Source organism: Grammomys surdaster, unplaced genomic scaffold, assembly GCF_004785775.1.
Source record: "Grammomys surdaster isolate TR1022 unplaced genomic scaffold, NIH_TR_1.0 63, whole genome shotgun sequence".
In the NCBI taxonomy this organism is placed as follows: domain Eukaryota; kingdom Metazoa; phylum Chordata; class Mammalia; order Rodentia; family Muridae; genus Grammomys; species Grammomys surdaster.
Genome location: NW_021604565.1, coordinates 8,056,715 through 8,064,149, shown reverse-complemented (window position 1 = coordinate 8,064,149; position 7,435 = coordinate 8,056,715).

Sequence of the window (7,435 nt, the reverse complement as noted above, 5' to 3'; positions counted from 1 at the left end):
TTTTTTTTTTTTTCCAGAAAAGAATGATTTTCCAATTTCTGGGATTTTTACAGGAAAAAAAAAACCCAGTTTGTAACTATGGTCACCTGGGCCTGCTGGTAAATCCCATTGGGGACATATGACTTAAAAGGTGCTGATATGTTAGAAAGGTATGGAAGAGAAGCATAAAGATGACTGTTCCATGTATCTTTGAATAGATAAAATGGCCTTACCATACATGTTCAGAACACTTCAGCTTATTTTTAAAGAAAGTCCAAATACATAAAAATAAACTTGGGTAACTGCATCCATGATAACAAAACATGTGCTGTTTTCAAAAAAATAAAAATGTACCACTTATCATTGCCAGGAAGGTTAGGTGTTTGGGAGATGGTTTAAACTACCTATCCAACATAAATACTCACATAAATATTCAAGTCAGCTGAAGAACTGACTTAAGGATCAGGAAACAGCACACATTTTATTTCAATTTTCTCTTTTTATGAACATGAAGACAGCTTTCTCTATAATTAGATTGGGCCCACACAACCACATGCTGACCCATACCATGGTCAGATGTGATTCATACTACTGCTGGGCCTAGGCTTCACCCAGGCCTTGTATCATACTTATTATTTCTTCTTCTTGGTTGACTCCTGAGAAGAATACTGCTATTTCAGAGGGCCAGATAGTACGGCGAAGACTTATCTAACCCACACCATCCTCTGACAAGTCAGAAAGCTACGCTTATTACATTGATACTGTTTAAAGATCAGTGTATATTTCCTTATCTGTGCAACACAACTTCCTTCATCTTTTGCCTCATTGTATCTTTGATTCATCTTTCAAAACCAGGGGTCCCACCTACTTAAATGAATTAATTAACCCAAGAGGACCCTGATCCATGGATTGAGAAACATCCTTATAGAGAATAACAGAGTTCGGATAAGGTAATGTGATGCTTGCCATTAAAACAGATGGACTGAATTAAGTTTGTGAGGATCTTGGTTCAGAATAACCAGAATTAGATTGTTTTCTTGTCTTCTTAGGTAGCTAAAATCTGACCTAGTTTCCTCATTGATTGGCAACAGTAAGAACAAATGCCAGAAACTTGTCTCTTTCAAAAAGAGGCAAACACTAATAATTAAGTATCTTTTTTATTTAATTTATATTCATTAATTAATTATTAGACTTTGAAGAAATAAATTATTCTGTGGTTACCCCTTTCTTCTCATTCCTTTAATTTTTTAAAAAAATTATTTTATTTACATTGCAAATGTCTCCCTTACTGGTCACCCCTTTGAGAGTTCTTCACCCCATGCCCACTCCCCTTTGCTTCTGAGAGGGTGCCCACTCCCCAAACCATCACCTTCCACATCCCAATCCTCTCACCAACCTCCACCTCACCAGCCCCCAGTATAAGCATTTTTCTATACAAAGGCTAGAGAAAGGTAACTTTGTAATGATTGTTTCTTTTCTTCTTTGTCTGGGCTGTCACCAAGTGAACGCTTGGTTCCACTACAGTTTGACAGTGTCTAGGCCCATCCTTTCCCTTATCACAGCTTAATACAGTTTCTGGGTATGGATCCTACCCCGTCTACCTGTCGAGTCTGTCATTTCTACTTACACTGACTTCCTAAGAACAACCAAGAAAAACTGACCTGTCAACTATCTCAAATACTTAAGCTCCTTCTAGAAGAAGGCTTTGATTAATTGCTTATTTTTAAGTAATACATTGTTCATGCAAGAAGGTATTAAGATTTGGTGGAACCACAGAGCTCTAACACTTGTATAAAATGTAGGAAATCTGGGTATCATGCTGTATACCTTTAGATCTATCTCAGCACAGCCTGCCATCTGTGTATTTCAAATCATTTGAAACCATTAGGAGATTAGGAGTCTTCCCTGTCTCTACTTGAACTGTCAGGAAAGCTTGACGACAAGCTGCCACACAAGCTTCCTGCTAATAAGAACTTTTATTTAATTTTTTCATCAAAACATCATGATATTTCAACATTACATAGCAGGAGTAAATTTAAAACAGATTCAGGCCCAGCTTCTTCACAAGCCTATGATTTTACTTATGTAGGAAAGAAATGATCAGTAAATGTTTCAGCCAACATAGTTTCATTCGTGGTGAATATGAACAGGAAATGGAGAAAAGCAACAGCTAGGGAAAGGAGGCTAGTTGGCAGATTAGCAGCACACCAGTGCTGTCTTTCTGTCTTCTCAATGGGAAGCAGGGGATAGATAGAGGAGATACAGAATCCATTTCCTGGTTACAAGGTTGCTGGGCACCTTGGCACACTTTCTACTTTCCAACTCAGCTCTGATAGGAAATTCCAAACCCATTCCAACATATCAGTGACCAGGAATTAATGGTTTTAGCAAAAGAGAACATTGGGCTGAACAATTATGTACAAAAATACCTACATGATAACAAATTAACCAGACTTGTGAGAACCAGAAGAAATTCAACATTGGAAAGATCAATGACATCACAAACTCATTCATACAGTAAATCTAAAGTGCCTTATTATTGGAGAATGATCTTCAGCCAATTAATGGGAACCCCAAATCACATGTAGAATGCCTAAGACAAAAACAAATAAAAATAGCATAAAACCAAAATGCTGATAGCAGCAGCAGGTGCAGCAACCATCACTTCACTGCCTTTACATCGTTATTAGTAGCTTCCTATAGCACTCAGAGTACTGAAACAACATTTCAAATCAGGTAGCATTTACTAAAGCCTAAACACACATATGATCATGGTACACAAAGTTCATTGAATTTAAGCATTTTCACTAATTAATTAAAAGAAATATATCAACATACAAAAGAAAAAGCAAAGTATATTCATGTTTAGGTGCCAATCTTCCATCGTTTATTGTATTTTGACGTAAGTACAGCCAATAATTAGGTATAACATTTGAAGGGATTACTGTAATTTGTATGATTTCTGTGTAATAAATTGCCACTTTAGGATGATTCTTGCTTGTCAGTTCAGAGGGCTATTGACGTTTAGGTATCACTTAAGGACTCAGTGTGTCCGACTCTTGCTTTGTCTGTTAAGAAGCACTGAAGAAAGCCCTTTCCTATTCTCTGGACAGCTTCTTTTCCTTAGGTCACTTTATGTCACATGGCAGTACTTAGCAGGAACTTCTGAGAAACTCTCTATCTTCTTAGGTTTGTCCCTCCATCACAAATTTCATGGCACACATATTTGGACAAAAATCGCACACGGCATTTCTATTTGAGTGTTTGGGATAAAATCAAGGTTTGAAAATGTTAGCTTTAAATAATTCAAATTACTCTTTAAAAAGTAGGCAGCCTATTTGAAGGCCTGAATAGAAAAAAAAGAGTGGTCTTCTCCCACAGAAACCTAGCTCTCAGGCTCTCGCCGTTCTCTCTCTCTCTCTGTGTGCCTCTGTGTATGCATATACATAGGGTACAATAACTATGAGTTCTTCCCAACTTTAAATTGAGCATGTCATATTTTCTCAATTGAATAATTGTTGGGTTTCACCAAAAATGACCATTCATGTTTTATATTAGTATTCTAAATCACATTTCTATGATAGCTAGTCAATTGGAGCATATTTGTATAGTAAACTAAAATCTGTTTCTTTCCCCTGCTTAAGTCACTATGTCCATTTCTGTATGAACAAAAGCAGTCATGATGGCAACTTTTCCTCTCCAGTCTCCAACTGTTTCAGGTATACACTATTTCTCTTTTAATTATCAATCTTATCCTAGGCATGTAGTTTATACACTAGAGATATAAACAATAATATATCCGTTCTTTCTCTAGAGAAGTAGACTGATACAGGCAGGGCAGGGCATCCACCACCACACAATTGTACTGTGTCTTCCTCTTTGACATCTTATCTCAGTCCTATAGTGTAAATTCTCTCCCTTCACCTTTGGCCTTAGTCAGAACACCTCAAGGGCTCAGTACTTTCAATCCTTAAGATTTATGGAATCAATTACCCTAGTATATGAATCCTAGGGTAAGCATGCTTACTTTACATAAATCATTGTACTCATTTCTGACAGGTTTTCTTCAACACATTTGACTAAGCCCAAAAGTTATGAGCTACTTAAAGCTTTGTATTCAAAGTACCATATTGCTTTGCTCAGCAGTATCACTAATATTCACATCTAGAGTGTCTTGGTATTCTAAATTCACATTTTCAGTTGCTACCCATGTAAAATATAGTACATAAGTTTACCACCAATGTTTATCTCCTTTACTAACAAGTGTCTTTTCATGTATTTTTTTTCTTACTTTCTTCTGGGAAAAGGATGGAGATAACCCTTCATCTTATATGTAATTTACAACATTTTTCCACATAACTTAAAATTTATTTATTATCTTTCTTGTATCTCAGGCTGTCTTCTAATGCATTGTAGGATGTAAGGATGGCCTTGCATAGCTGATCCTTCTGCCTCTATCTCCAGAGTACTAAGATTACAGTGTGCATGAGCACAGGAAGTTTTATGTGTTGTTGATGGTTAAGCCTAAGCTCTGTGCACACTTTCAGAAATCCTTACACACTGAGCTGTATCCACAGCCCTTCATTTCCATTCTTAGGAGGAATACATTTTCTGAGATATATTTATTGTAGAACATTCAGAAAATACAATCACACGGAAAGGCTTCAAGATGGATATTGCCAATATTTTACAATATATCACTGTATTCTTTTGTTACTATGTGTTGATTTACACATATGTGCACGCACATTCATACACACATGTACACACATACATACACAGAGTGTTATTCTTTTCTATCATGATTCTTTTAACATATTCCATTAGAGATTTGTTTACTATTAACAACATTTAATATAGAACATAGTTAACTTATATTAAATAAATCTATTTATACATTAATAGTATTAAACTACAGAATAACAAATTCTCATAAACAGACACATATTTTAAAATTTCTAGAGCACAAAATTTATCTGTTCTTTAAAAATCAATTTATACTCCTATGATAGCATAGAAAGGCTCTATCAGATTTCTTTATAAAATAATATTTTGTATTATTAGTAAAAACAAGGATACAAAACTAAATGGTCAATAAGGAGCTTAGAATGATCATTTTAATAATGAATCCCAGCAAAAGACCCCCCATAGATCATATTCCATTTCCATTAACAAATAAATCCCAAGCACCTGATAGACTAATGCACAAAGATTTTATTTTTCTTTCTCATTCATTCTTCAACAGATGATTTTTGAATACTGCTATGGGACAGATGCCATGCTAAGCTCCAAGATAAACAGTAGTAATTTCCTCCAAAATAGATCATTATCTCGACCCTCAGATCAAAACGAACTTGTGATAGAAATGCTTCCTCTCACGCCTCTACAGTCTTTTGCAATGCTTAGCTACTCCAAGAGTACAGCCCACCTCTATTTGTTACATTACAGCATACTTACCCAGGACATCCTAGCCCCTTTCTTTTCTAACATTGCCGCTATCCAAAGGGCAGTATTACTGAGAATAAACATCCTTCCTTCCTTCCTTCCTTCCTTCCTTCCTTCCTTCCTTCCTTCCTTCCTTCCTTCTTTCCTTCCTTCCTTCCCTCCTTCCTTCCTCTCTTCCTGCCTCTCTCCCTCCCTCGCTCCCTTCTCCATCTCTCTTTCCCTCCCTCCCTCCTTCTCTCCTTCCCTTCCTCTCTCTTTCTCTTCTTCTTACCTTACTCCTCTCCTTCTTCCTCCTTTTTTCTTCCTTTCTTGCTTGCTTGTTTCCTTCCTACCTCCCAAGTTTCTTCTCTTCCCCCCTCTTCCTCCCTTTTTCTTTCCTTCCTTTCTTACTTCTTTTTGATACATTTCTGATTTTTGTTAACATCAGAAATGCAGAGCAGTTTATGGGCAAACCAGTTGAACCTTATGGAATGCCATTGTACTGTGGTCTAGCATTATAAAACAGAACTGAGAAATCACTTGTTTTGCACACTTGCTGTGTGTTATTGGAAAAACATTCAGTGGCCTCTTTTGTGAAGTATGGCTTCATAAGAGTGCACAGAATACACTCCAGAAGAGTGCCAGCTCCTTCCTAGTGCCAAGAACTTCTGCTGTGTGTGTGTTTTAAGTTTTTTATGATTTTATTTTATTTTTTAGTTATGTGTATATGTGTATGGATATGTCAGTGAGAGGGCAGGTACCTACAGAGTCCAGAAGACATCAGATTCCCGAAAACTGTACTTATAGGAGGTTGTGAGCTGCCCAATGTACATGTGTTGTGAACCAAACTTGGTTCCTCTGTAAGAGCAGTCCTTGTGGCTAAATGCTAAGCCATCTCTCCAGTCCTAAAAGTGTTTGGCATAAATATCATTTACTGATAGCCTTACATTGATGTTCATGCCCCTAGGCTTCTGAGATAACCTGGGGTAGACCTCATCTGGGATTACCAGCCCAGCTATGTTTTATCTGTCCCATGATATCTTATGTCCACCCTGCCCTTTCAGAAATGCTGCTGTGACCAAACCCTGTTTGCTGTGTTGATAATTAGTGTGCTCCTTCAGTACAGAATATATGCTCTGTATTGAATATGCCATTGGATCACTTGTGCTCCCATTTGTGACACATCAGAGAATCTTAATTATCTTGTGAATAGTCATTTGTCTGAACTTGGTTATTAAGAATCCCATGTTAAGTTGTAAGAGTAATTTTCTCCAGCTCTTCACCTGAAAATACCCTACAAGAAGGACAAATTCAAACCCTACTGTCCCTGGAAGTAAGCTAAGCTTCCTTGTGGAATGTCATTGATACTGTCACTCTCTGGGCACAGTATTCTCTCTCATCACCTTCTCATCTGCTGGCTCTTGGCATTTATTTTCCTTGAGATTTTTAATGTCACATATCATGAAGAAAGTATACAAAACAAAATGAATTGAATGGGGAGAGGGGGAGGCTTAATTTTTCATATGGCTTTAAATTTCAGTTTATTTAAAGGAGAAACTAGTTTTAAAAGAATTTAGAGATCAGTAAGTAAAAAGGAATATGACCTGTTATCAATGGAAAACAGACTTCTCGCCTCACAGGGACCAGGAGAGGAGTTTACTCTGGAGCCAACATTAGGAATCATGGCTGAGAACCATGGAATTAGACTACCCTGAATACCTGTTCCAATGTGGAAATAACTTCGTGAAATTTTTATAGCTACAGAAGACACAAGTTGAAATCAAAGCACTTTCTTTTTATATTGGTGGGATCACTAGGCAGGCAGCTTACACAAAGTCAGAAATCGCTGGCGTAGTTTTGGATGTTGTCTGATGCCTTTCTCAGCTTTGGGGTTGGTAAAGCAAGTGTCTGTTACTTACTATGTTATAAAACACTTCACCTGATCATCATTGGGATTATCAGAACAGCCATGAGGTATGCAGCTGTTGTTACTAAGGAGACTTAAGATAGTTCATGATGTTTGCACAGAATC